The sequence below is a fragment of the Cryptomeria japonica genome, chromosome 1 (genome assembly GCF_030272615.1).
Source record: "Cryptomeria japonica chromosome 1, Sugi_1.0, whole genome shotgun sequence".
NCBI classification, from domain to species: Eukaryota; Viridiplantae; Streptophyta; class Pinopsida; order Cupressales; family Cupressaceae; genus Cryptomeria; species Cryptomeria japonica.
Window position 1 is genome coordinate 172,287,830 of NC_081405.1, and position 21,013 is coordinate 172,308,842.

The following is a 21,013-nucleotide window of genomic DNA, read 5'->3' on the forward strand; positions in this document are numbered from 1 at the left end:
TTTATGTGTTCTTCATCTCCATCACCCATGCAACTATTTAATGTCCCTAAAGTTTCTAAGTATGGGATCATGTCTAATTCTGTGTTTGTGTAAGTCATCATATGTGTGGAGATCCCTTTTCTGACATTCCCTTTCTTCTATTTTCATCAAGATATTAGACTTCCTATCTTGTCATCCCCCCCTTCATTCCCCACTTTCATTCCTTATCTCATCAAGACTTCAAAGTTTTCTATAACATTGTATATTTCCACCAAACTACACTCCCTCATAAGCCTTTGCTAGAGAGATGAAGTTCCTCTCACTAAATTGATTCCTTTCCAAACCTTGATCCTTGACTAATGGTAAAAGTCATGGAGCACCCTCGATAGATGAACTACACTATTCCTACCTCTATTCACTATTCACCTCACCTACCTTCCTACATGATTGATCTATCATTAATTCTCAATTAGATGACATGCCTTCTAGAAGATTTCATTAGCTTAAAAGATCATTTAATAATGGGGGTGTTGGATGGATCCACGTGAACCTCTAGTGGCGCAAACAAGGGAGATGACCTAGGATACCATTAATATGGTTGTTAGGGTTTCAAACCCTATGTGATCTCTTGTCATTACTATAGAGGATGATTGTAGATCATGAGAAATATTCACCCTGTTGGATTGGTTGAAGGGACCGGAATATTGAGAGGTGGGGAGGTGGGGGGGTGTGAATCAGTATTCCCACCAATTCATAAAACTTTCTCTCAACTTCTTAACCTTTTACTATTATATCATGTTTATCAATTAAACACATCAACATGAAATAGTAAACGCAGAATAAACATGAAAACATAGTCACAAATGGAACACCAAATTTTATATGTGGAAATCTCAAATGGGAAAAACCACAGAGAGTGTTAGCTCTCAAGATAATATAACTAGTTATATGGTGTTTACAAAATGAGTGGCTCACTGCCAAGTTACAAAACAAATCACTGTCGAAATGCTCATTGCAAGATTATAAAAATGGCTTACTGTCAGAATGCTCATTGCAACAAGTAAAGATGAACTGAAGGAAGTTGCATCTCAAAATGCACGAAATCAGCTCCAGATTAAACTTAGATCACAACTTAAAAACACATACAGTAGATCAGATGAAAGATCTTTGTACTACTATCCACAAACACCTGCAACAGATCTGGTGAAGGATTACTGCAACACTACTTTGTTCTCTGACTCTACTCCAACTGCTTCGCTGTCTACACCTCACACTTAACACACTACTTCATACTCCTCTTCTATCATCTTCTATTCATACTTTCTATATATACTAGAAAGCTCATGCATCAAGATAATATGTCGTCCAAGCACAACACATTATCCAACAAAGCTTTAATAAAAAATATGATAACCAAGTCGGCCTCCGCAAGATATCTACACGCTTCCTTTACATAATACATTCATCGATGAATATACCTTAATTATCGGAATAAAACAAGGGTCAACCGGACCCATAGATACTGACCCATAAACACAAAACTCCAAGCATAGCAACTAAAAACACTATCCTGTGTTTGCAATGTCGCTAGGGTTTCCTCGGTTGTGCCTGCTGATTCTGATGCGGTCGTGGATGACAATCATTCATCGCCATCTTTGATGGCCAAAGGGAATAAGATACCTGTCGATGTTGTTGCGGTCGTGGACGCTCACTCGTCTCTTTCTTTGATGGCCAAAGCGAATAAGATCGCTGTCGATGTTGTTGCGGTTGTGGACGCTCGCTCGTCACCTTCTTTGACGACCAATGGGAGTGTTCTCAATGGATCTCATGCTCGAACCTCTCCTACTGCTAAGGGGGATAAGGATGTTAGGGCTTCCTCGAGTGCGACGGCTAGGGGAAAGTCTCCTAGTATGGTCTTGGTGAATGCTTCAGGGGACGCTAATGCTACAAAGAAGATGCCTTCTTCTGAGCTTAGGCCTGTTTCAGTTTCAAAACCCATCTCCATAACGTTCAATGAAGAGATTGAGATGGAGATAGATCACAACTCCTCTATTTTATACAAGCATGCTCTGATTTGTCGATTCAAAGGTGTATGGCCCAGTCTCCCGAAGCTACATGATTGGATCCTGTAACATTGGGAACCTCTTTTGGCGGGTACTGTGCACATTTATCCTATGGCAAAAGGTTTTTTTATTTCTAAATTTGAAGATGTTGAGGATAGAAACAAAATTTTGTGTGATCACTTCTTTAGCTAGAAGGACAGATTTATGCTTACGGTTAGGCCATGGCAATCTGATTTCAACCCTTCTTTTGATTCTTTCAAGACTATTCTGATTTGGGTTCAGTTACCCTATCTCCCTCTTCACCTTTGGGTTGACTCTCTTCTTGTTGAAGTTGGTAATGCTCTTGGGGGTTTTCTGATGGTGGATAATGAATCAATAGATATTCTCCATTCCACTTATGCCTACATTTTGGTTGATATGGAGGTGTCTAAGGGGTTTCCTGCGGAGATTTCAATCAAATCCTCCAAAGGCCCTTGGATTCAATCCTTGGATTATGAAAGTATTCCCTTCAGATGTAGACGATGTTTTAAAAATGGACATGTGGCTGCTCAATGTGGAATCCAGAAAAATTAAAAATTAAAAATTAAAAATTAAAAAAATTAAAATAAAAATCTTCGGCTTCATGGTGGAAAGATGCTACTGCCCATCACTACACAGTTGTTAAGAAATCTGCCCCCCTCGGAGTTTCTCCCTGGTGGTTGCGCAGGACCCTCTTTGCTATGTGACTTCTTCTCAATCCGCTTCGATTTCTGATGGTGGGGTTGCTACAACTATTGTGCCTCAGAGTGTGGCCCCCTCTCAGGCATATTTGTCTCCTGTTGGTGTGGTTTTTGAGGCTGGTTCACCTCCTTTTGCACTTCATATTGTTCCTTCTATGGCACTAGGGAACACCTCTAGCACTGTTGTTGATTGTTCCCCTAGTCCTGCTGAAGTTGCACTGCATGTGGGTCACTCCATGGTTGCAGGGTTTCCAGCATTAGATTCAATGGATTGGCAAGATGAGGCTGCTAGAGTTGAAGGTTGGATTAAGGTTAAACGGAAACATTCTAAGTGGTATTCGCCTTCTTTTGACATGATCCTTCGATCCCACAAGATGGGTTCTAAAGGGAACTCCTAAGTTAGGGGGGTTTTGTTTTTGGGAACTCTTTCCCTGGCTCTCTTTGTCTCTGCCCCATCGGTGTTACATTGTATTTGTCTTCTATGGGGGTTTTTAATTGTTGTGATCAGTTTGGGCTTAATGTCTTGTTAAGTCAAAACTTTTCTTCTTTTGTAAAGGGTTTCGGGTCCCTTCGAAACTTGGTTTTGCCTTAATCAAAAACTAAAAACACGTGAATGACACATATACCATAGATACCAAACCATGAGACATAAAAGATACAACTGGCATAACTAAAATAGCTGATACCGGAACACACAACTGATACCAGGATCACAATAAGCATAACTCAAGATTCCAGATATGAAGATCTTCCGAAAGTGACTCCAGTAGATCATCTACACCTTACTGCATCGTATCCTAGTAATACCAAAACTGCATGCATCATCTGCATATATCATCTGCATATATAACATCCTATCATCCACATATACTATCCGGACCAAACCGGATAACTGGTTTGACAACAATGGCAATATTCACACAAGTCTAACACACCCATGCCTCCTAGGTACATGCAAAAACATTTGGTACAATTTCAAGTATTGTTTGGTATGGGTGCTCTCTACCACATACCCATATCCATGTCTTGGCATCTATTGTATTATTTTTCACTCCTTTTGGGGATATTAAGGATTCAATATCTAAATAGAGGATTATCATAAAAATTATTTAGAAACCCTTACTAGAAAATCATTATGAGTGCTTGTATTCAAATGCATGGGTTCAAGGATAAAAAATCTAAGATCTCCTGCGCTAAAGGATGAAAATCCTCTTGCCCAAAGGAATTATCTCACCCAAAGGTTGTATTGGCCTTTAACAATGGTGGATATCAATGATATAGAGTCTATACGACACTTATAATTTATCATGGATATAATATTTTGTGTTTTAGTTTTTTGTAGCTACTAGAGCAACACCTTATAACATTTTACAATCATATTTTACATAATAGATAAATTGTAAGCTAGGTTTGTTGTTGTGATAGTGCAACCGTGGGTTTATTAGTAATTTTGTAATTATCGTGTTTCAATCCATGTGTTCTTGTAGTAGTACATTTGTAAAGCGTTTTCAACATGTTTAATATTTGATATAATTCTATAATTTATCTTCCATCATGGGCCCAATTCACGATCTAAGGCATCCATGTAAATGAACGAATAAAAAAAGATTTTGTGTGTTTAATAGATTTTGGGCAAAATAGTTTTGGGATTGTTATTTTAGGGGAATATAAATAATTTTGAAGCGTATTTAGGATTTGTTAACACTACTATGCAAATATTAATATAATAAAGAGGTTTATAGGTTGTAAGGATACAAGTAAACATCGATACAAATTTAGGGTTTATATGGTGCCAACTTAAATATCATTAAATCTATTGATGTAACTATTTATCCTAAATATTTGATTCTGATTGTGGACACTTAATTAATCCCTCTAGAACCATAATTAATTATCCACCATTATTATCATCCAATATTTCATTTTCATCATTAACTATCATCTCATTAATTATCCATTATCATCATTAATTATCATTATATAACATTATTATCTTACCATTAATTAATCATTTATCATTATACTATTTATTATTATTTATCTCATTTATTACAATTATCTATTAAATAATATTTTAGTATTCAATTAATTACACACATTTTGGTGAACTCAATGTAAATATACAATTACCTTCACTAATCTTAGTGCTTGTGAGGTTTTGGTGTTTGACTCTCGTAGGTTTTACACAATTATGAAGAGCTTTAAAATTGAGATCTTGTAAGGAGCTTGTTGCTACAAAATGGACCTCGCAATTGAATCCATAATGCCTAAGAAATCAAACATGTTTTAGTGCAAGAAAAATCATTTTTTTGTCTCTATCTTTGGTAATATGTACATTTGTATAAACTTGTACTTTCTAGACTACAATTTAATTGTTGCAAATTTTCAAAATTTGTTTAAAAAATACTTTATTTAATTTATTAGTTAAATATTTCATTTATAGAGGTTTTAATCGCTTGGCTATGGCCCCCCACCCTCTTTTTAGTCTATAAACAATATTGTTGATTCAAAATAACATAACTTTTTTCTCATATGTACGATTTTCAATTTATTTTAGGCATTAGAAAGTTGGTTATGAGCCTTATGTAGTGGACTATCATTCTTTCAGATTGTGTGCAAGTGATTAGATATAATTGCTTGAAGTGCACACTTCATTCCAAAACTTTGAATATTTATAAATTTTGCCTATGAAGTCTGCTTTCAATGATTTAAAAACATTTCTTAGAAAATCATGAAAATTCTAATGGTGTCATCTTTTTCAAAATAATTTATTTTATGTATTAGATAATCCTTTGATTGTAACATTATGCATTGTCCAAAGAATTATTTGAACTTCAAAAATTATCTCGCAAGCCAAAGAATAAAACCTTCAAACTTCTAATCTTATGGTTTTGTAGAATGACTCAAGAAGACTTGCATATATATATATATATATCTGTGTGTGTGGGTGTGTGTGTGTGTGTGTGTGTGTGTGTGTGTATTAAAGGACTAAACTAACTTTCACTTTTAGAATTGGTTAATTAATTTATCATTGTTTTTATAACCTAAAGAAGTGGAATGTGTATGCTCTTCTCTCGCATAACTTTGTGATCTTGGGTATAAAAATTGCCCCACTTCTTTTCATGTTTCTTTCCAATAAACCTAAGTAGGTTTTCATCACCAAGGGAATGACCTCAACTCCAATATTTGATGGAGTATAAAGAGTGCAAGGTGAATCAAATACATGCCTCTTAGAAGTTGGAACTTTATCATTTAGGCCAAGCCCCCAAGAAATTTATATACTGGAGAAGTGAAGGAGAGGGGTGGGTTACCCTCTTCTCATAGTTGTTTGATAATTTTCACTTTCTTCTTCATGGATTAAGCTTCACATTTCGTCTAGAGCATAGAGGAATAAAGTGTAAGGTGATTAGGGAATAGGGTAGAGAGTAGATCTTGCACAAGGAGTAGAGTATGGACAATATTAGTTGCAAAGGTAGAATGAAGCCTGGCCTTAGATACAAACATAGGATCAAAGGGTGGTGCCTCTCATTGATACCAATAATCAAGGGGATAGGCACAAGATAATGCATATATAAATCTACTAGAAACCCTTTTAGAGAGAGATGAGGCTAGGGGTGAGTGGGTTTAGGCCCATTTAGGGATAGATGCTTTGGTTGTGGAGTGAGATAACCTAGCTATAGAGTGGTAAATACTAGTAGTAGACAGGGATAAAATAACCTCAAAGAGTGTTAGGGTGATAGCAAAGAGAGATGCCCTTAGTATAAAGAAGGATAACTTGATAGTAGAGATATACTTTATAGGTAGAGTAAGATGCATGGATAGTAAATAGTGTTAGAAATAAAGGAAACCACTACAATATGAAAATTTTAAATATTTTTCAAATCTAAAATTAAACTATAGATATTAGAATATCAATAGATGTTTAAACTATTATGAACCAACAACAAAGAAAATTAGAAATACTTGAGCCATACTTACACAACTATTTATGTAGAGAAAAACCTTTTGGCTAAAACATTCCATCGAAAAAGAGGATAAGTTTGTATTATTTACAAAGATATTACAATACATTCAATTTCAATCTTGCATCCAATCCAATAGCATTTGTGTACTTGTAAAACATTTCATACATATCTCTATCTCAAGCCCTCAATATTTAGACTCGTGGAGGACCAAAAAGCCACCTTAAGGCATTACCATGAGTCAAAAAAAGGTTCTTAAATACCATGGTAAAAGTCCATATGACCTTTGCAAGCTAAAAAATTACCTCTTAAACATCTTCTTACACCCTCTTATAGGTTTTCAGAATTAACTATGGTTATCTCTCCAATTTGGGCGCCTAGGTTGTCGTAAAATCCTTAGAAAATAAGAGATGTTCATACATACATCATATATTGTCAGTAAATTATGTAAAGATTATCTTACATGTCACTCCAAGAATATCCAATCAAATATGGGCACCTAACTTAACCTTTCACCTCGTTTACATTCTAAAATCTATGCTCTAATTGGTAAATAATAAATGTCTCATAATAAATACTTAATTCATATACCCATAAAAAATTACTAAAATTGATGGCTCTTCCTCCCTTATGTTTGTAAGTTTATAATTATAATATTATGAGTAATTAAAATTATTATATTCACAAGGTTGATGGCACCTTAATCCCAACATTCTCCCATTTGAAATCATACATTATAAATAAAACCATAGGAAAACATAAATCAACTAAGAAAAATAAATAAGGCTTGCACATGGCCTCATTGCACCAAATGAACTTTTTGTGTGCATTGGTTTGGTAAGATAATTTACAAATCAATCTATCCATTTACGATGATTTCTCAAATAAAGTGATACTAAACATCCACATGATTAGTCTAAGAATTATACATGGTATTCTTAGATGAATAAATTTTCACTCTAGCCATCACAACCAATTTGAATGCAATCAAAAGCAACACCTATACACAATCATTGTAACCATACCACCTCCTTCAAGACATGGGTAGTAATCAGATACTCTACTATAGTGAAATAAAATAATTTTAGGTTGCCTCTCACATATCCAACTCACAACTCCTTCAAACAGAATAAACACATGCACACTATTGAACCTTCAATTATCCAAGTCATTTTCCCAATCTAAAGACCAACATCTAAATATAATACCAATAAAAACAAAGGGCAATGCAATTCAATTGCCATTACGATTGATATGGTCACTGACAATACATAAATCTCAAAAATTGACTCTTTCAAAAGCCACTATTGATATAGGACCAAGAGAAAGAACAAGATTGACATTTGTGGTGGTATCGCATGTAAAGTCTCTAGAAGGCCCAAGAATAATGTTATTATTTCAATATGGTCATTATGAAAAAAAAAAAAAAAAAAAAGGAGGACTAGCTCTGGCTCTACATGTATGAGGGTTTTCATCTCTCGAGGCATGCAATTTGCTATCCACCTGGCTCATCCTTGCCTTGGTAGTAGTGTTTTAGTCCTTGCTTGCTCTGTTTCAAGATGTCATCAATTTGTTCAGTATATCACGTGATTTATTTTCTCTTTTTTTTTGTTTGATTGATTGGCCATTGTCTATGCAGCACCCAGACTTATCATTTGATCGTGTTTTTTAAATCATTATAAATTAAAATATAACTAGTTTTTCTTTTTCAACTAACTATTAAACATGGTCAATGGTAAATTTTGGGTGTTGGGTAGACGTTGCTGATTGATTGTATGTCATAGTTTGCAGTGGTCTCTAGGTCAAATTACATGAATTTGATCATGCTTTGATTTGTTTGGCTTGTATGTGATGGTATGATGAAAGAATAAGTATCTGGTAGATTATCGAGAGGGGGGGTGAATCAGTAACTAGAAAAACCGATACAAACTTCCCAAATTCAAACTCAAACTTGTTGATTGTAATTAGGGATGCAGGATTCCAATTGCCTTGGGCAACATTGGAATCCGCCTAAGGGGCCAGCCCCTTCTCCAACGTATAGGGTTGGGCCCTATACCTCACGGCACATCATAAAAACCCCACGCTACTCCACGCCACATGAAAGTTAACATGCCAAACAAAATAGGGCCAACCCTATATAGAATGCATTTCGGATTAAAGGGAAAAGAATATAAATTAAAAGGATAAGCCGACATGAACACAAGCCGACATACATGGACAATGCATCATATAAATAAAGACACTTCTCACCTCAATAATATACATTCATTTTTCATTTTTATCCTATGCAAAATATATGTTTCTACTAAATGGGAGTTAAAGGAGGAATGTTATATCTTCCATTACAGCAAAATACTTATGTTACATCAACGAACTACATCTGCTAGTGAAAGTGTGAAATTCATTCATGAGAAAATCGAACTGAGGTTGGAGGAGAGCAAACTGAAGTTGCAGTCCATCAAAGAGCAGACTTCACATATCACAGACCTAGGGTTTGAACCTGATTGTTGTTGGAAGGGTTAAAGGTGCAGATGTGACTACTTGATGCTTATGAAAGTGCAATCTTGTGGAAGACATTATCAGTCCTAAATGCAATCACCTTCAAGTACATGAGATAAGTGTTGTAACCTTCATATGAATATAATTCATAATTAGATCTGAGGATCTTTTCAGGCTGGGTTTTTCCTCCTAGGAGGTTTTTCCAAGGTAACCGTGTCTTGTTCTTATTTTGTTCCCTTCTTTGTTCTTATTTTGTTCACATGTCAATTTAGTTAATAATTAAATTCTGATTTTCTGAGTTTAGATTAATCTGAAAGTGTTAAAATCAACATGGTATCAGAGCCAAGTTGTAATCAGCTCTAGCATCATGTAGCCTAGATCTTGCACCTTCTTGTTGTCGTATAATTGATGACAGGTTCCAGGATTGATGAAAGATTGAAAAGATTTTGTGATCAAAGGTTTAGCATGGTCACATCTTGGTCCAGCATGCTTGAAGATCTGCCTCTGCAGCGTCATTCAAGCTAAGTATTTTGAGTCATTGCATTCTTGATTGCAAGATATATTACTCAACTTATCCAAAGGATTGAAGTATTATCGTTTGGATGACCTAGTTCTAGGTCGTATTGATTTTATGATTCTAATTGTCTTAGTTGGTAGAATTATCTAATATAGAACATTATTTAGATATCATCACGATTTGCATACTTTTTTTTTGAACTTAGAAAGTATTCTAAACTTCTGGTTGAGTATTGCAAGGTATTATAGATTGATGCTTCGTTAATACTTTGATTGGAATCATGAATGTCTTGGACTCATCATCCACAGTTGTCATCTATATAGCTATGATCTAAATACTTGTTATGTTCTCTGCATATGTAATTTAGATATTGTTATTATGTTAAATTACATGGGTTGGTTCTATTATTGACTTTTGATCTAAAAGTTCTAAGTATTCTTGTGATGAATACTTATATGCATTCTAAGTGAGTAGTTATGTTTGGTTGAGTTATGATCTTCATTCATAACATTTTTATTTACTTGAATTCTACTTGACATGAATAACTTATGGAGATGTGTATAGTCATGAGGAGCTAATGATTGTTTGCCTTAGCATCATTGATATAAGTATACCGACTGAGGTGAAGGAATTTTATGTTTTATTAATTATGGAGACGAACTCTTAATGAACAGATCGAGATCACTTTGACTTAATATTTTGGCCTATGTGTAATTTTACTAATATGTGTTCCTGATAGAAAAGTTTAGTTGAAAGATGATCTACAATCATGTTCGTAGTATGCAAGGGTTAATGCTAGACGAAGAAACTTATTTCTCCTGTCTATTACACAGCCTTGTAGTTAGTATAATATAGATCTTCTTCATGTGCTTTTCGACGTATGAGATTTTTCTACTATCATAAACTACCTTGAGATCTGTTTGGTTTTGATCAAGTATAAAATTGTGCTTAGTGGTTAACAAAGAGTATAACTAATGAGTATTTTATTAATATCATTTTGCAGAATGATGTTGATGTTAGATCAATTTTATCAATGCTCACTCATTTTGATTTACTTCTGATTACTTCCTCTGGATTGAACTGCAAATAGATGAACTAATGGATGTTATGGCTGCTTTCAGTCTTTGGTCTTTTCTATGTTCTTTCTTCTTATTTGAGTAAACTATTACTTTCGTTTATTGTTACACCAACAAGTTGTTCTAGTATTCTCTGAGATGTTCCCAACCTTCAAATCTGACCATTGATGTGAAGAATGAGATCTACTATAAATGTTTTATGAAGAAGTTATGTTTTAGGGCAAATCTTTCTTGTTTGGTTTTGTAATACCAAAGATAATGATCACCTATGGACCTTAATGGAATCTTGAGTTCTGATAATTGTAGATTCATCACTTCCCCTATAAGAGGTTGATGGGGCATGGTTGGATGATTTGTGAGGTTTTCTTTATTGTGCTCACTCCGTCGTCTGTTCCAAGAGATTGAATTTATATCTTGTCTTACTAATGTTGCACAATGTTGCTATTCATTGGCTGAAACTATTTTCTACAAATCTTTGATTCTATTTGTGATTCCTCTTTGAAAGACTTCGCAATTGATCTCTTAGGACTTTTGTTTATGACATTTGATTGGCAATCTTGTTGTGTAATCTCTTGATGGAATTTATCCTCATCTTATCTCAACAATTGTGCTATGGGTCCACCTTATTGAAAGATAGATGGACAAGATCCTTGAAATTAACATAAAAGATCGATTGTGCAGAAGTTAAGGGGGAGCGCCTCCTTCTGAGTTTGGTATACTCTAACTTATGTTGGTTGATTACTTTTTATTATGAGTATTATCATATAATTCTTTTCTTGGGTCAAGCATTTTTAATTTTATTATAATCGAACTAACTTGATGCTTAAGTGTCTGATTTTCTATCCTGGAGTACAGGAAATTGATTGGATCTCAGTGGCTTGGAATGCTTCTGAAACAGGGCATACTAATTCTTCAAGGGAAATTATTGGGATGGGCATACACTCGAAGGAAGTTCAAGTGCTTTGGAAGCTGTGATTGGACACAGCTGCTGCTGAGAGGGAGTTCTAGCTATTTTGGTATATCTTAAAGGGTTATGAGATTTAGGTGTGCAGATTGAAGAAAGCCCTATATGGCCTCAAACAGGCCCCTCGTGCTTGGTATGAAAGAATTGATAAATACTTCTTAAGTTTAGGGTTTTTGTAAAATGATGTTGACTCTAACATCTACTTTAAGTCATCCAATGATGAAATGTTAATTATAGTTCGATATGTGGATGATCTATTTCTTACTGGTAAAGATGAACTTATCATTAGATATAAGAAAGAACTAGCTTCAGAATTAATGAAGGACTTAAGTTTAATGCATTGTTTCCTAGGTCTAGAAGTATGGCAAAGGTTTAACGAAATTTTTTCTAAGACAAGGAAAGTATACTATTTTGAAAAGATTTAGAATGATGGTTTGTAAACCTATGTCTACTCCTATGGAATCTAACTTAAAGAAGTTAAGTGTTTCTGCAGCTAATTCTGATTTTGCAGATCCATCAAAGTACATGCAATTGATTGGATCACTGATGTATCTAGTTAACACTAGACCAGACATGTGCTTTGCAGTGAATGCTCTCAGTCAGTTCATGAGCTTGCCCAAACATGTTCATCGTGTTGCAGCGAAACACATCCTAAGATACTTACGAGGCACAGTTGATTATGAGTTGAAGCTGCTTAAGTTCAGATTGGTCAAGAAGTGTTACAGACAAGGAAAACACTTCAAGCATTCACCCGCTGCGATCTTTTGGACCTACAAGGACAGTCCTCAATTGCATTAAGTATTACTGTAGCTAAATACATTGTTGCAAATGTTGCATCAAGAGAAACAATGTGGTTTCTCAAAATTCTTGTTATGTTGTTTTGATTTATTATCAGGGTTGTATAGTGATACCTGACAATTCAATGTTCTATGGCAGAACAATCTTGTGTTGCAGATGTTCTCACCAAGTCTCTTGAAGCTTGAGATAGGCTTGGAGTTGTGGAGAACATCGCCTTGGTTGAGAGGGAGTCTCAACCTCTGTGATACATTGTGTTGTATCAACCACCCTCTACGGGCAATGTAAGGTGGTAGAGTAATCTTCTTAGGGAGAAATGTAATTGTTAACCATCCTCTGCGGGCAATGTAAGATGGTATTGTAATCTTCTCAGGGAGAAGTGTAATTGTTAACCATCCTCTGCGGGCAATGTAAGATGGTAGAAAAGATCTTTTCCACCCTCTATGGGCAATGTAAGGTGGATCCAATCTATGCTTGTGAGTGAGCTGGAAGACTATGTTATGTAGGTCCATTCTATGCTTGTGTGCAAGATGGAAGACTACAATATTCTGATTATGTCTATTCCATTTCTTGCTTGTGTGCAAGATGAAGGATTATGTTTATTAGATTTCATTCTATGCTTGTGTGCAAGATGGAGGACTATGTTTTCATTTTATGCTTATGGAGAGCAATGATTATGTATCTCCACTCTATGCTTGGGTGCAAGATGGAAGATTATGATGTTACATTCTTCTTTGGGAGAAGACTGAGGTAAAGACAATGAATGGTGGATATGTGTGATCGATGGCATGGAAAGACTCCATGATGTGCATGAATAATTGTGTATGTATTCATGACTTGCAAGTGTGCATGTTAAAGTTTGAAGTCATCCTCCACAGGCAGTACAAGATGGATTCTATGGGATACTTGTTGCAATACTCTCTCAGGAGCATTTGAAGTTGACAGCTAAGTTCGGATTAAGTTCGGATTACAATTTAAACATTGTATGTATCACTTAGGGTTGCGCCCTAATCTTGTAACCTGGTTGTAAGATTATCCTTCTCCCTAATTAAGAGGGAGTGTTGATTGTAATTAGGGATGGCGGATTCCAATTGCCTTGGGCAACATTGGAATCCGCCTAAGAGGCTAGCCCCTTCTCCAACGTATAGGGTTGGGCCCTATACCTCACGACACATCATAAAAACCCCACGCTACTCCACGCCACATGAAAGTTAACGTGCCAAACAAAATAGGGCCAACCCTATATAGAATGCATTTCGAATTAAAGGGAAAAGAATATAAATTAAAAGGATAAGCCGACATGAACACAAGCCAACATACATGGACAATGCATCATATAAATAAAGACACTTCTCAGCTCAATAATATGCATTCATTTTTCATTTTTATCCTATGCGAAATATATGTTTCTACTAATGCGAGTTAAAGGAGGAATGTTATATCTGCCATTATAGCAAAATACTTCTGTTACATCAGCGAACTACATCTGCTAGTGAAAGTGTGAAATTCATTCATGAGAAAAGCGAACTGAGGTTGGAGGAGAGCAAACTGAAGTTGCAGTCCATCAAAGAGCATACTTCACATATTACAGACCTAGGGTTTGAACCTGATTGTTATTGGAAGGGTTAAAGGTGCAGATGTGACTACTTGATGCTTGTGAAAGTGCAGTCTTGTGGAAGACATTATCAGTCCTAAATGCAATCACCTTCAAGTACATGAGATAAGTGTTGTAACCTTCATATGAATATAATTCATAATCAGATCTGAGGATCTTTTCAGGCTGGGATTTTCCTCCTAGGAGGTTTTCTCAGGGTAATTGTGTCTTGTTCTTATTTTGTTCCCTTCTTTGTTCTTATTTTGTTCACATATCAATTTACTTAATAATTAAATTTTGATTTTCTGAGTTTAGATTAATCTGAAGTGTTAAAATCAACAAAACTCACAAAGTAAACTTATCAATGAAATACCACTGTCAAAATCAATACTCACAAGAATATCGGTTGACTGTTATAGCAACTTAACAGTAAACAACATCAAACTTGTAAACATCCAAATCCTTCATTTCTCAACACTTTCAGTTAGCATGCCTTATCAGAAATAATTAATCAAATCAATCATAAGATCATAACCACAAAACATTCACCACATGACACAAGTATTTATACATGGAAAACCCAAATAGGTAAAAACCACGGTGAGATGAGACTCGCAAGAAAATATTTGAACTCTTCTAAAGTTTGCCCTGTTAGGAGCCTTGCCTGTTAAAGCTTTTACAAAAGTCCTTTTAAGAACTAATCCTGTTAGGAATCACCCGGTTAAGGGATTGACTACAAATGCCATGTTAGAAGCAAATACCCTATAAGGAGTAACCTCAGTAGAGGATTCGAAAATCCAATGTAATGGACCACCTTGTTAGAGGATTTAATAAATAACCAAGCTTGTTAGAGCTTACCCGGTTAGGGGATTTCAATTATGTTGTAATTGTCAGAAAACAACAGGAGTCTCTTGATATGTCTGAATAGCACTACATTTGCTTGATCAGATCCATTTAAGTTTCTATCTGTCTTTACTCAAATTGCAGACTCATTCTCCGGTTAGGCAACCACACACTCAACTAATTTCTGCCAACTCTTGCCAAGACTAAAACAAAACAACTTCATCAACCTTAAATACAAATCAATTAGGTCGGTAACACAACAAAAATCTAATCCTCTCATCATCGAGATTACAAACAAGTATGTACAAGCATGATCATTGGATTTCATAGAAATCTCATCACATCCATCACGAAAAACTCAACCGCTCCTTGATTACCACTTCATCCAGCTCAGTAACTCATCACGCGCTTTGCATTAGATGCAATACATTTTGTTCCTTCCCTAGACAAACAAACGCACCAAAACATTTTGAAATTGTCTTCATACAATGACCTTACGTGTCACCATCATTACCGCTCAACATCAGGTCATAAACCAACATATCCAATTCAACAACCGTAATCGGTTAGGGTTTAACAAAAACAACTGGTAGGGTTTACCGATTACATAACATAGAAAGGGTTTAACCTTTTACTCTGATTACTGGTTCAACTCACAAACTTACATACCAGTTTACAATAACCTTCACAAAGCTCTTCCTATCAGTTACAAGACAAAATAAAAAATAACAACAATATCAACAACATCATTAATATCATTACCAGTTCAATTGACATCAATGACAACATAACATATCATTAATGCAATCTTCATGCAAATGCCAACAATCTCCTCCTTTGGGATTGATGGCAATACAAAATATCAACACCATTGCTTTGTTGCTGTGATTGTGAATAGGAATCTTGGTTTACATAACCAAGTATTCACATGCTCTCTCTGTCTTCAGTCTGTCACTAGTTTTCCTTCTCATAATCACATAATTCTTCTTCCCCTTTGACAGCAATGCCAAATTGAAAGTAAAACATGTAATATCAAAATTGCACCATGCATCAACAACATACTACAACTTGATGCTCCCCCTGTGGAATACATCCACTTATACATCAACCCTTGTAAAATTTTGCAAGTGTTTCAAGGACTGATGCAGTCAACATCATGTTCAACTGACTTCATGAAAAGGGACAACCCCTAATTGACTTCTAAGATACTCAAAAGTAGTCTTAGGCAGAGGTTTGGTAAAAATATCTGCAAGTTGTTCCTTGGTAGAAACATGCTCTAAGATAACATCTTTACTCTGAACTTTTTCCCTCAAGAAATGATACTTCAATTCAATGTGCTTGGTTCGTGCATGCAAAACAGGATTCTTAGAAATATTTATGGCACTTGTGTTATCACATAGGTTCTAAAATCTTCATCTTAAAACCTTCCAAAATGTGCCTCATCCAAATAGGTTGTGTGCAATCCATATAAGCTGCAACATACTCAGCTTCAGCAGTAGATTGTGAAGTGCAACTCTGCTTTTTACTACTCCATGAAACAAGTCTTCCTCCAAGAATAAATGCTCCACTGGTTGTGTTTTTTCAGTAATCAACATTTCCTGCCCAATCAGCATCTATGTATGCCTTCAAATCAAAGTTTCCTCCATATGGATACCATAATTCATAGTCAACAGTACCTTTTAAGTATTTAAAGATTCTCTTGGTTGCTATCAAGTGTGTCTCCTTAGGATTCTTTTGGAATCTAGCAACTATGCCAACTACATGGACAATGTTCGGTCTACTGTGAACAACATAGTGTAACTTGCCAATCATTGACCTGTATTCCTTCTCATCAACAAACTTAGATTCATCTTCCTTGGACAACTTACAACCTATAACCATTGGTGTCCCAACTGGTTTACAGTCACTCATGCCAAATGTCTTCAAAACCTCTTTCACATACTTAGACTGTGTAATGAAAATACCATTCTCCATTTGTTGTATTTGCAAGCCTATGAAATTTTTTATTTCCCCTACTAAAGACATTTCAAATTCGTTTTTTATTTCATCTGCAAAACTGTTGCTCATGACATCATTACCTCCAAATATAATATCATCAACAAACACTTCACTCACCAGTATTTCATCTCCTTCAGACTTGAGATATATGTTACTATCATCACTGGTTCTTAGAAAGCCTATCTTCATTAGATGTGTATGAAGCCTTTCATACCATGCTCTAGGTGCTTATTTTAATCCATATAAAGCCTTATGCAATCTGCATACCATGTCTTTCTCATCAATCAATGCATAACCATCTGGTTGCTCTATGTATACCTCTTCTTCCAATATCCCATTAAAAAATGCAGACTTAGCATCCATCTGATATACCTTGAACTTCTTATGGGCTGCAAATGCAAGTAAAGTTCTGACACCTTCCAGTCTTGCTACTAGTGCAAAAGTTTCGCCATAATCTTCTCCTTCCTCTTGGGCATAACCCTTGCACACTAATCTTGTCTTGTTGCGAACTACAACACCATCTTCATTCAATTTGTTCATCTATACCCATTTAGTACCTATAACATTCTTATTTACCAATTGGGATACTAGGGTCCAAGTGTTGTTCTTCTCAATTTGATGAAATTCCTCCTCCATAACTTTAACCCAATAATCATCACCAAATGCCTCCTTAGCAGTTCTTGGTTCAATGGTGGAGATCATGCAAGAATTCTCTCTGATTTTTCTTCTAGTTAGTACTCTAGCATCCTTATCTCCAATAATCTGCTCATGATTGTGATTCAATCTCACATGTCTAGGAATAACATGATCATTATCTTCAAGTTCAGCTTCTTCTCTATCATCATCTTCTTCTGAATTTATTTGTTCTGGTTGGACTATTGCATCAGAATTTGTTTTGTCGGTTTCAAATTTCACAGTTTCTAGTTCGAAAAATAAAATGCAAGAATCTTCGTCATTTTTCTCTAAACTAGTTCCTTCTAAGACTTCAAAAAATTCATTCACTCGAACATCAACACTCTTAACAATTCTCTGTGTCCAGTTGTTAAAACATTTGTAGGTCTTACTCTTGGTGGAATAGCAAAGAAAGATGTCTTCATCACTCTTAGCCTCAAATTTACTAATGGAATCACCTCTCTTAATAAAACATTTGCTTCCAAATATCTTAAAATAGCTAACATCAAGTGATCTTCCATACCAATATTCATAAGGAGTCTTTTCCTTACATCTCTTTACCAGAACCCGGTTCATTATGTAGACAGTTGTGTTGGCAGCTTCTCTCAAAAAGGTTTTTGCAACACCTCCTTGTATCAACATTGTCCTAGCAGCTTCAACAACTGACCAGTTGTTTCTTTCTACGATGTCATTCTGTTGTGGTGTCCTTGATGCAGAAAGTTGTCGTTCAATACCATTCTCTTCACAGTACCTAGTGAATTCCTTGGAAGTAAATTCACCGCCTTGATCTATCCTCAAACATTTTATCTTCTTACCACTCTCTTTCTCAGTTAAGGCCCTGAATGCCTTGAACTTGTCAAAAGCTTCAGAGTTATCTTTCAAGAATGTAACCCACATCATCCTTGAGCAATCATCAATGAGAATCATGAAATATCTATCACCTTGAATGCTTTTTGTTCTTATTGGTCCACAAAGATCTGTATAGACCAAATCTAACAAGTGCTCTGCTGAGAAGGATTTGTTTTTGAAAGTTGAAAAAGTCATATTTCCTAACTGACATTCTTTGCAAAGAGCATTAACCGGTTTGTCTAACTGAGGCAAACCTCTCACTGTCTTGGACTTACTCACTTTAACAATGTTATCAAAGTTTATATGACAAAATCTCCCATGCCAAAGCCAACTATCATCTATTTTTGCAATAAAACAATTGCTAACTTTAGAATTGAGATGAAACAGGTTACCTTTAGTTTGTTTCCCGGTTGCAATCAATTCACCTTTATTGTCAAAGATTTTGCACATACCATTTTTAAACTCCAGTGGGTATCCTTTATCATTGAGTTGAGCCACACTCAAAAGATTGTGCTTTAGTCCTTCAACCCAGCAGACATCGTCTGCACTGCTCTTCCCATTAAGAGAAATAACTCATTTACCTTTAACCATGCAGGGTGAGTCATTGCCAAATCTAACTACACCACCATCAAATTCTTTCAAGGAAAGAAATTTGCTTCGATCACCAGTAAGATGATGTGAACAACCACTATCAATGATCCAATCATCAGAGTTATCCATCCTGGATACTAATTCCTTCTAGTCTGATATCTCTTCCTTAATAGCTACAAACACAATATCTTCACTAGCCTCATCATCAGATTCTTCATCAGTGATACCACTATCAATAGCAATAAGACAATCTCTCTTGCCTTTACCCTTATACTTCTTGAATTTGTCTCTCTTGTATTCATTTTCACCATTAGGACAATTAGCCGTTGTGTGACCAATCTTGTTGCATGCAAAACATTTTAAAGGTAGTTTACCTCTGTATTTACCAGTGCCTCTGGGCAACCGCTTTGCCAACAATGCTTCAAGCTCCACTAAACTATCTTCATCATCAACATCTCTGCTAGATCTAGATTCATAACCATGACTAGTATCTCTATTTTTTCTCACATATGGGTTAGAAACAGAAGCTCTAAATGCAGACTCAGATTTCTGTACACTACCATCATAACCGTTTAATTCAAAAGCAGTAAGTTTACCAATGATGGAGTCAAAAGTTACCTTAGTTTTGTCAATGGACTTCAGCGCCTAAATAGTTGCAACTCGAATAGCATAGACCAGTAGCAGGGTTCTTAGTACCTTACTGATTACTGTGGCATCTTCCACTTTCCCTCCTGCACTCTTAATTTCATCGACTATCTATTTTATCCTTTGACCATATTGCTAGATATTCTCACCTTCAGACATCCTCATGTCATCAAACTTTCCTCTTAGACTCTCCTCTTTAGCAATCTTAACATGTTCACCACCACTATAAATCTCTTCAAGTTTTTTCCATACTTCATATGCAGTTTCAAGACCATGAACATCTACATACTCAGCATCAAACATGGAACTGATAATAGCTTCTAGTGCTTGATGATTTTCTTCTTGTTCTTTTTTCTAATCAATCAGAGTTCTATTAGGTGCAATATACTAAGTTTCTACATGATTCCAATACTGACTTCCCAAACTCTTAATGTAGATCTTTATTCTATCACTCCATATCCTATAGTTATCTTTGTTGAACTTCGGACCTTCCTTCTTCATCATGATCTAGTAGATCTTTTCTTTAAGTTGTTAGGCTTAGATCTTAGAAAACCTGAGAAGCTCTGATACCAATTGATGGTATGATGAAAGAATAAGCATCTGGTAGATTACTGAGAGGGGGGGGATGAATCGGTAACTAGAAAAATTGATACAAACTCAAACTCAAACTCACAAAGTAAACTTATCAATGAAATACCACTGTCAAGATCAATACTCATAAGAATATTGGTTGACTGTTATAACAACTTAACAGTAAACAACATCAAACTTGTAAACATCTAAATGCTTCATTTCTCAACACTACTGGTTATCATGTCTTATCAGAAATAATTAATCAAATCAATCATAAGATCATAACCACAAAACATTCACCACATGACACAAGTATTTATACGTGGAAAACCCAAATAGGTAAAAACCACGATGAGATGAGGCTCACAAGAAAATATTTGAACTCTTATGAAGTTCGCCTTGTTAGGAGCCTAGCCTGTTAAAGCTTTTACAAAAGTCTTGTTAAGAACCGATCCTGTTAGGAATCACCCGGTTAAGGGATTGACTACAAATGCTTTGTTAGAAGCAAATACCCTATAAGGAGTAACCTTAGTAGAGGATTTGAAAATCCAATCTAATGGACCACCTTGTTAGAGGATTCAATAAGTAACCAAGCTTGTTAGATCTTACCCGGTTAGGGGATTTCAATTCTGCTGTAATTGTCAAAAAACAACAAGAGTTTCTTGATCTGTCTG